Source organism: Sceloporus occidentalis, unplaced genomic scaffold, assembly GCF_023333645.1.
Source record: "Sceloporus occidentalis isolate IW3139 unplaced genomic scaffold, rSceOcc1.0.p SCAF_18, whole genome shotgun sequence".
Classification (NCBI taxonomy): Eukaryota; Metazoa; Chordata; class Lepidosauria; order Squamata; family Phrynosomatidae; genus Sceloporus; species Sceloporus occidentalis.
The window spans coordinates 10,134,554-10,145,000 of NW_028316998.1; the positions used below are offsets into that span (position 1 = coordinate 10,134,554).

The 10,447-nt window shown below is 46.2% G+C and overlaps 1 non-coding gene across 1 annotated transcript; it reads right to left on the minus strand.

Moving 5' to 3' along the window:
• Window positions 1-10,332: 10,332 nt before the first annotated feature.
• TRNAT-UGU (transfer RNA threonine (anticodon UGU)) lies at window positions 10,333-10,406 on the minus strand. Its single transcript has one exon. It is a non-coding gene; the product is annotated as a tRNA-Thr (tRNA).
• Between the last annotated feature and the right edge of the window lie 41 nt (window positions 10,407-10,447).

A 10,447-nucleotide genomic window follows, 5' to 3' on the forward strand; every position in this document is an offset into this window, starting at 1 on the left:
TCCTTAAGGTGAACTGTATGTGTGCTTGGTGTACATTTTTTGTTAAAGCAAAAGAGCTGGAAAACAATACATTTAGCAAGATATACTCTTTCTTTGTTTTCTTCCTAATGTGATTTACTGGCAATGTTGGTTACAGTTCTGCATTGCATTAGCTGACATCAGAAGCACCATACATGAAGCTAGAATATTGTCACAAATGCAGATTCATTTTGCTTTTCATGAAAAGATATACATTGCCCGTGTAAGGAGATTTAATGTCGTTTGCAGCTAATCATTTATACAAATTTATATGTGATGGAACAATAATAACGTGAATGTGTTGCAGGCAAAGTGACAAGTAGTCATACCTGGGAACTCTCTGGATTTTGCCTCTGGGTCGGGGGAGCGGGGTCTTGATACGCTCCACTCCCTGCCCATTTTTCCCTTAAATGGGGTGTACCGTGACATCAGAGGGGCCACCAACTGACATCAGTGGGTATTTTTGGCCGCGACCTGCAAGGGTAAGCTCCTGGTAGCCAGATCCCAAGAGTCCCCAGGTACGCAAATATTACATACATATTCTTGAGAACCATAAGACGATAACACAAAGATACAGACGTATGGTGGGAGTTCTCACATTGAGTGTTAAGCTTCATAAACACTCAATGGTTTCCTTGACTACTGAGAAAGCTCTGTAAGTTCCTTTGACAATGCAGATTTCATTGTTGTAAATACTAGTTAAATAAATAATAATATTGCTGGACATCAGTACAGTCTGAAAGCAGGGGACAATCTAGGAAAGCTGAGCTAGATGTTGTTGGGAGAAAGGGAGTTAGCCTGCCAGTTGCTATACATCCCTAAAGAAGTGCCTAAAGGGAGAGTCAGAGAAGCTGTGGAAGAGCATTCCACGGCATGGGGTGCAAATCTTGTAAGTGTACATTATAAGTAGAAATCAGAGTAGAGGACAGATGGAGATTATCAGATGAGCGTACCTGAGAACTTTCCGGGTTTGACCCGGAGATTGCCGGGTGAAGCACCGCCTCTCCGGTTCTCCAGGTCAAGACCCGATTCCTCTGGGTCGAGGGAGTGGGGTCTTGACACGCCCTGCTCCCCACCTATTCTCCCTTTAAATGGGAGTGTTTCCCGCTGCCGTCAGCGGGACCTCCCACTGACATCAGTCCTGGGAAGTCCAGGCTGAGTCCCACAAGGGAAGGCTCTGGGTAGACGAAGCCCAGAAGTTCCCAGGTATGCAGATGAGCAGAGAGGCAGAGGACCAGTGAAGAGACTGCCAGAGGTAAAAGTGTTAGTAAAGAGATGGCTAAGGAAGATAAGTCCTCCAGCAACTCCATGACAGACTGTAAAAGGTAGACCAGCTAAAATGGTTGCAGTACACAAGACACAAGATAATGAAGGCATGAACAGGAGCCTTAATTTTTTTTTTGGAAGGATAATTTCCCTGCCATCCCAGGTGACACTAAGGATAGACTCCTCCTCCGTACCTGATAGGGCAGGACTCAAATCTTTAAAAGGGCCCTCCCCTCCTACTAACACCAGTGTTTTTTCCTGCCCTACCAGGTAGGGGACTCGTCTACCTTTTATTATTTTTTCTAGGCTCTAGGTTGAGCCGTTTCCCCGGGCTAAGCCCCCATTCCTGGGGGATACCTTGCACCTCAGCCTGATGGCTGGTGCTGCGTCGCCCAACGCTTGTCCCGGTCGTGGCGGTGTTCACGGCTGCGGTGGCGCCGGCGTCCCGGCGGTGTTCGGCTGCACCGCCACCGGCGTCCCGGCGGTGTTCGGCTGCACCGGCGTCCCGGCGGTGTTCGGCTGCACCGCCACCGGCGTCCCGGCGGTGATCGTGGCCGCCGTCCTGGCGGTTAGCGCGGCAGCTCCACCGGCCGTGTTTACGGAGATGCCAGCGGGTTGCCGGCACCTCCTATAGCCGGGGACGCCTGCCGGTCTGACTATTCAGCGGCTAGATGCCGCTGTTGCGGCTTACTGGCTTCGGCCAATATGGCGTCTGCTGTCTTCCGGTTCGGGGTTGTGCGTTCCAAGCCTCGTTTTGGTCAGAATTTAAAATTTTGGCGCCAAACTCTCTGCTGTTGCAGATTCAAGCCTAATTTCAGCTCCTTTTCACTGTATATATAGAAGGTAAGTGATTTGGATGCTGTGTGTGTTCCTGCTGTTTTCTTTTGGTCAGGTGCTGTTGCATCTTGCATCATGTCGGCCCCTGATAATTCTGAGCCGCCCTCTGTTGAGGACAAGCCTAAGAAAGCTGTTATGAAGTCTAAACATGCCCAATGCTCCGGGTGTCACAAGGCTTTGCAGGATTCAAGGAAGAAACTCTGCTCCGCTTGCCTGAGATCTGTAACGGATTCTGAGCCGTCTGGGGGTAGGGAATTTTTGGTCTGGTTAAAGAGGAGATGCAGTCTACCTTCTCTGCCTTCCATCAGACGGTTCCTGTTCCTGCCTATCATCACCTTCCCGTGGTACAAGACCCTGCTCTTCTGGGGCGTCAGCCTTTGTTCTCAGACTCTGAGTTTGATTATCCTGAGGTAGAGGAAGGTTCCTCAGAGGAAGGAGAGATCCGGGAGGAAAGTTCTTTTTGTTCCCGGTGGAGGAAATTGAGACTTTCATTTCTGCTGTGAGGTCAGCTATGCATTTGGAGGAGGCCTCCACCCAGAAAAATGACTCTTTCTTTGGTGCCAGCTTCTCCAAGCAGTCTGCCTCGTTTCCTGTTCATCCTGCGCTTTCTGACATTATCAAGCAGGAATGGAACCACCCGGAAAGGAGGGTTAACCTGTCCAGACGGGTTAAACGCATGTTTCCCTTTGATGAGAACTTTGCTGATTTTTGTGCTACCCCACTGGTGGATACTGCTGTTATGAAGGTCTCCAGGAAGACTACTCTGCCGCTTGAGGATGGCTCTCATTTTTCTGACCATATGGAAAAGAAAGCCAAAGCTGCAGTTAAGAAATCTTTCGAGGCTTCAGCTGCGACCTTTAAACCTGGAATTGCTTCTGCCTCAGTTTCCAGAGCTGTCAAGATTTGGCTCTCCCAGATCGAGGAGGATATTGCTGCCAAAACCTCCAGGGAGACTATCCTCAAGAATGTTGCTGCCGTGAGATTGGCCATGGATTTTCTCTGTGATGCCTCAATTGAAAACATCAGAATGACGGCCAGAGCTTCGGCGCTTTCGGTGGCAGCTAGAAGAGCCTTGTGGCTTAAGGCCTGGGCGGCGGATAATGCCTCTAAGAACAGGCTTCTTAATATCCCTTTGAAGGGCAAGACTTTACTTGGGGAAGAGCTGGAGTCCCTTTTGGAGAAGACCACAGGGGACAAGCATTGGATGCCTCAACGAAAGCCTCCTTCGAAAGATGGCAGTCCTTTCGGCCTTTTTTCCCGGGACAATCTAGAGGCCATAGTTCTAGATTCAACCCCTCGTCTAGAGAACAAAACTTTCGAGGCAGATTCACTCGTGGAAGGGGGAGATTTGACAGGATCGCCTTCCCCAAAACGTTTGAAGACCCCAAGAACGCTGCATGACGCCTCCTCCATTCCGGTGGGAGGAAGGCTCCGTTTTTTCACCGACAGTTGGTTCTCACTCACCCGAGACCCCTGGGTGAGAGCCATTGTATCGCACGGCTATCAACTTCAATTCCGGACCAGACCTTCAGACCGTTTTTTGATCTCCCACCTTCCTCCAGACCAGGCAAGGCGGTTGGTCCTGTTATCCACCATTCAGCAGTTGTCAGACCTCAGAGTCCTGGTTCCTGTCCCCTGGCCAGAATTGGACCAAGGGGTTTATTTTCCGTTTTTTCTGGTCCCCAAGAGACCGGGTGGTCTTCGCTTAATCATAGACTTGCGTTTTTTGAACAGTCACCTCCAGTTCATCAGGTTCAGGATGGAAACCGTAAGATCCACCCTCGACACCTTATGCCTCAACGACTTCATGGCTTCATTAGACCTAAAAGATGCATATTTCCACGTTCCCATCCATCCGTCTCATCAACGTTTCCTGAGAGTGGCGATTCCTCGGGGTTCAACTGTCCAGCATTTCCAGTTTCAAGCCCTTCCATTCGGATTGTCGGCAGCACCAAGAGTCTTCACAAAACTTTTGGCAGTCGTGGCGGCCCATCTCCGTGTCCAGGGAATCTCAGTCATTCCTTATCTGGACGATTGGCTTATCCATGCCCGGTCGGCGCAGATTCTTCGGGTTCATCTTTCCACGGTGGTCAACACATTACAAGATCTCGGCTGGATTCTGAACTGGGACAAATCCTGCACCGTTCCCTCTCAACATCTAGTGTTCCTGGGTCTTCGTCTGGATTCCTGCTCCGGGAAAGCTTTCCTTCCGACTGCCAGAATAGAGGGGATTCGATTCCTAGTACGCAGGATTCGCTCTGCGCACCGCAGCTCCTTACGGTTATGTATGTCCCTGCTGGGCAAGATGGTCTCCGCAAATTATGCAGTGCCCTGGGCTCTGGCCCACATGAGAATACTTCAGGGATTTGTCCTCAACCATCTGGAAGACAACCCATTGGCTCTGGACCGGCGTGTCTGTCTTCCTCCGCAGGTCAGAGCTTCCCTCTCCTGGTGGCTCCAACAGAACGTCCTTGCCGCAGGGAGAAGATGGTCTCTTGTCTCCAAGGTACTTCTCACCACCGACGCCAGCATCAAGGGATGGGGAGCTACATATCAAGACCTGTTTGTGCAGGGTCTCTGGTCTCCAGCTACAAAACTTCTTCCCTCGAACTGTCTGGAGTTACTTGCAGTAGAAAAAGCTCTGCATCACTTGGAGCATCTGCTCGCCGGCAAGGACATTTTGCTTCGTTCCGACAATCAAGCAGTGGTAGCCTATGTCAACAGACAAGGGGGCACAAGAAGTCCTCGGCTTCTCCGTATATCGCTCAGGATTTCCTTTTGGGCAGAGTCCCATCACATGACTCTGTCCGCCGTTCACCTCAGAGGAACTTTGAATTCTCAAGCAGATTTCCTGAGCAGAACTCCTGTGCTAAGCGGCGAGTGTGCTCTGCATCCGATAGCCTTCAATCTAATCGTCCAACGGTGGGGCTTGCCCGAGATCGACCTGATGGCATCCAGAGACAATGCTCAGATTCCGGTCTTCTTTTCCCTCAGGCCTCAGGATCATCCCTTGGCAATAGATGCCTTCTCACAGGAATGGAATTTCCGTCTCGCATACGTTTTCCCTCCGTTTGCCCTAATCTCCAGGGTTCTTCAGAAGAGTCTGGTATTCCGAATTGATCGCTCTAGGTCTCTCTCCCCCTCTGAAGCTCCCAGCTTGGAAAGACCTTCTACATCAAGGTCCGTTCCTACTCCCAAACCCTGCCGTGTTCCACCTGACGGCCTGGAGATTGAACACGGACTGCTGAGAGCGCATGGTTTTTCTTGTCATGTGGCTGAGACTCTTCTGCAGAGTAGAAAGAAGGTTACCTCTCTGCGATACATTAAGATCTGGAAGAGATTTCACAGTTGGTGTTGTTCTAAGGGGATTTTGCCAACTTCCTGTTCCTCTGCCTCTGTTCTGGATTTCCTCCAGGAAGGATTCGACTGTGGACTTCAGCCTTCTACGATCCGGGTGCAGATTTCTGCCGTCAGTGCTCTCCTCGGGTTCGAGCTTATATCTCTGCCTGTGATCAGACGTTTTGCCAAGGCCATCGTCAGGATACGTCCTCGTTCGGTCACCAGGATGGTTCCGTGGGACCTGAATCTCGTCCTTCGAAGACTCACATTACCTCCTTTTGAGCCTCTTCAGTCGGTTTCTCTGTATCTATTATCGCTGAAGATGACCTTCTTAGTAGCGATTACTTCCGCTCGTCGGATTTGTGAACTCCAGGCATTGTCTATGAAGGAACCGTTTCTCCGTTTTTTCCCGGATAAGGTGGTTCTCTCTCTGCCGCCAGAGTTCGCACCCAAGGTTCAGTCGGCTTTCCACAAGAACCAGGAGATCGTGTTGCCTACCTTTTTTCCTGCTCCTGGCTCGGCTGAAGAAGTTCTTCACACTCTGGATCTGAAGAGATGCCTCACCATCTATTTGGAACGGACTCTACCCCTGCGTAAGTCCTCTCGTTTATTCGTGGCCTCTTCAGGGCCCAACAGGGGCATCAGTATCTCCAAGTCTTCCATCGCTAAGTGGATTGTTGCAACCATCAACTTGGCATATTCTGCAGCCGGCCAACCTGCTCCTGTGGGGATCCGTGCCCACTCTACTAGGGCAGTCTCCACTTCCTGGGCTGAAAGATGTTGTCTTTCGGCCGACCAGATCTGCAAGGCGGCTACTTGGCGGACTCTCTACCCTTTTGTGCAGCATTACCGTCTCGACCAGATGGCTCAGGAGGACTCTCTTTTCGGTCGGAAGGTCCTTGAGGCTGTTTTGTCTCCTTAGTTTGCCCACCCTTCTTCTTTGGTAAATCTATCCTTAGTGTCACCTGGGATGGCAGGGAAACAGGAAGTTCTACTTACCGAGAGCTTCTTTTCCCTGTCAATGCCTGGTGACACGTTTTTGTTCCCTCCCTTCTTTTCAATAAATTTTGTTGCATCAGATTGCTTTGCCTGTGTGGTCTTTGGTATTCACTGGTGTTAGTAGGAGGGGAGGGCCCTTTTAAAGTTTTGAGTCCTGCCCTATCAGGTACGGAGGAGGAGTCTATCCTTAGTGTCACCAGGGATTGACAGGGAAAAGAAGCTCTCGTTAAGTAGAACTTCCTCTTTCTTGAGGTTAGAATCAAAGGTGACACCAAGGCATTCAGGGCGTTCAAGCAGGGCTATAAACCCACTTAGATTAAGGCAAAAACGGTAAGGCTCCACAGGTATGGCCATGGATACAAACAGGCAAAAAATTGGCTATGTTTATACATTTTAAAATAGATCTGATTCATTTTTCATAATAGCAGACTACTTTGTACTCTTCTTCAAGAATGCGGAAAAAGTGTTAAACTTAACCTTGTATTAATTTTCTATTCTGTACTAAGAACCCTTATAAGACAATTATATCAACATTGACCTTTAGGATGTTTTAAGGAATATTCCACAACCTTTTCATGTTGAAGACATCTTAACAAGTTTCAAGTGGAAAAATATGTATTAAAGGCTAGAGACATTCAAATGCTTTTTTAAAAATTCTAAACGGTGAAAACCATCAAGGATTTTAGAACATGACCTTTGCTTTGAAGTGAAAATATCAATCAAAAAATGTCATTTCATACCTAGGCATAACACTCACAAACGGATCGTTTTGGATTCCCTAACAGTTTTCTACTGGAAAATGTAGATATAATTGGATTCAAACCTTAAGGGTGAAGTTTCTTTAAAGATTTTTTGAAAATAGAATTTAGACTGAAAAATGAATTTTAGGACAAAGAAGGTGGATGATGACTGCATTAACTGATTTGGCTTGTCAATTAAACTACAAATGTTCTGTTATTCTATTAATTAGAATGTATGTGCTCTTTTTTTTTTTTTTTTTTAAATAAAAAAGCTATTAAAGTCCACTTAGTTCATGTTAGACAAATTATTACTTAATTATTGTGTTAGCAGGTTTCAACAGATTATAACCCATATATATATGGTGTTTAATGTATTGACATATTTAATATGCATAGCTTAGAGGATAGAAGAGAAGGTCTGTGTTAGTTAAATTGCTTGTTATGTAGTTAAATGTTTCTAAGTACAGAAACAATATTTATTTCAATGGAGAAAATGTCAGAATAAGATGCCATTGTGTAAAACTAGTGGGTCAGAGGCCTAGATGTAATAATGTAAGGGTTTTTTTAATTTGCTGAAAGAATAGTATAGTAGAATAGTAGATACGTGGAACATCCTACTAGAAGAGGTGGTAGAGATTTATACAATGAAGGCATGCAAACATAGATGTGTTATTTTTAATGCCTGTTCATAATGTTTTTTTTTCTGGGGCCATTTGTGTTCAGAAAAGTGAATACATTTTGGTTATGGTTTGTTTAGTAACATGTCTGAAATGGACAACTTCTCTAAGGTCAGTTCACATATAACGCATTATAATTACTGAAGCTGTAATTAGTGAAAACTGGTAGTAGCTTAAAGATGTTGACCCATTTTGCATGTTCACAATGAATGAAATAGTATTATCTTTTTTTTTTTATTAAGTGCCAACAAATTACACAGCACTGTACAAGTTAATTACACATCCCTGCCGCTATATGGGAGACCAAGGCCAACAAATTACGCAGCGCTGTACAAGTCAAATGGGACAGTTAACATACATAAGAAATATTCATTAATATGTATATATTAAACGCCATTTACAAGACCTGGGCTCTAATCCCTGAGCTATGATGTCACAGTTATGGATGTCTGGAAGTAGCCATCAGAAGATGAGTACATTGTGATCATAAAGGGATGGACATGGTCAGCAACAATACTCAGGTAGGCTGTCGTGTTTAAACAATGCTCAATTGGTACTAAGGGGCCCAAAGTATGCCAAGAAAATTTCCCCCACAGCATTACACCACCACCAGCATGAGCCGTTGATACAAGGCAGGAAGGATCCATGCTTTCATGTTGTTTACACCAAAGTCTGACCCTGCCATCTGAACGTCGCAGCTGGAATCGAGACTCACGACATCAGGCAACGTTCTTCCAGTCTTCCATTGCCCAATTTTCGTAAGCCTATGCAAATTGTAGTCTCAGTTTCCTGTTCTTAGCTGACAGGAGTGGCACCCGGTGTGGTCTTCTGCTTCTGTAGCCCATCTGCTTCAAGGCTCGACGTGTTGTGCGTTCAGAGATGGTATTCTGCATTACTTGCTTGTAATGAGTGGTTATTTGAGTTACTGTTACCTTTCTGTCATCTCGTGCCAGCCTGCCCATGCTCCTCTGGTTATGAGTGAAAATCCCAGTAGATCAGCAGTATCCAAAATGCTTAGACAAGCACGTCTGGCACCAACAACCACTTAACCCCTTCAGGTCCGGGACGTACCTGGTACTTCCTGGTTACCGGTCACCGGTAGACCGGGACGTACCAGGTACGTCTCCTCCAAAAACCGCCCCACATCGCCACAATCGTGGTGATCGTGGGGGTGCTGCTGCTGCTGTCTGCCCAGGAGTCTGCCCACGATCACTCCCACGGAGTGATTCTCTAAGCAGAAACCGCGATTGCAGATTTTTCACAGGCAGCTTCCGGGATAGGGGGTGGTGTGGGGACCTGACCCAACACCCCCTGCTGCCTGATCGCTCCATGAGAGCATCAGTGCAGCGTTAACCCCTTCAATGCCGGGGGTTAATTCCCGTTTTGTAGGGGGCTCTGCTGCTGGTGGTCTGCTTGGAAGCCCAGGCAGACCAGCAACAGCAAAAACGAGCCCCCAGAAGTCCTTTGATCAGTCCTGTAGGACTGATCAAAGAGACTCCTCCCCTACAATCTCCAGTCTATGGGAGATTGTGTCCCAGCTGCCAGAGGCAGCTTCAGGGACAGGGAGACAGGGTTCTTTGGTCTCCACATGAGTTTTTTTCTGCAGTTGCACATATTCTATACAAAATATAATATAAAATCTAAAGCAACACTGCAACATATGCAAAAAACCCCAAAAAATATAAAAATACCTAGTTGTACACCTTGACTTATCTACTGTTCATAAACATATAATTTTGGGGGGATAATCAGTATCTGTGACAACTATTGCAGTTATTAGACTACCATGCCAAATTTGAAAAAAAAAATCAAAAACGTGATGCATGCCTTGCAATATTTGCCCTATACTGGTCAAAATAGATAAAAATCCTGGCCATGTTGGGTGGTTTCCAAATCAGGACAACTTAATGAATATATTTGGGATAATTTTTTCCCATTGGTTCAATCTGTGTACAATTTGTATGTATACAAAACAGTAAAAAATGTGTTTTTTTTCATTTTTTCCCCACTTTTTCCAGTTTATTTCAAACAAAACAATGTACTACCCAAAGTACAAATGAAAGCCCTACTTGTGCTGAAAAAAACAATATATGAGTTGTGTGGGTGCACCAATTGATAAGAGGGAAATTACAGTTGAAGAAAGACATGGCAAAAACACAAAAACGGCTCCGGTCCTTTAGCGACACCCTAGTTAAAAAATCCTGGTCCTGAAGGGGTTAAATGACTGAAATATTATCTTTTATTTATTAAGCACCAACAAATTATGCAGCTTTGTACAAGTTGAATGGGGCAGTTAACATACATAACAAATATACACATGCATCAGGAGATGAGAACCCTGTCCCTAAACTAGCCATTTAGTGTTATGGTACTTTTATACAAAGTTCTAGTGAGGAATAGTTGGCTTTTGAGAGTCCCACTCAATAGCTTGTGATCTCAAGAAAACGCACTTGCAAAGGCTCCAGTGAGATTTGAACTCACGACCCCTGGTTTACAAGACCAGTGCTCTAACCCCCTGAGCTATGAAGCCAAGTCTTGTAAGAAGTGTCCACGGATTTTTTTTATTTTTTT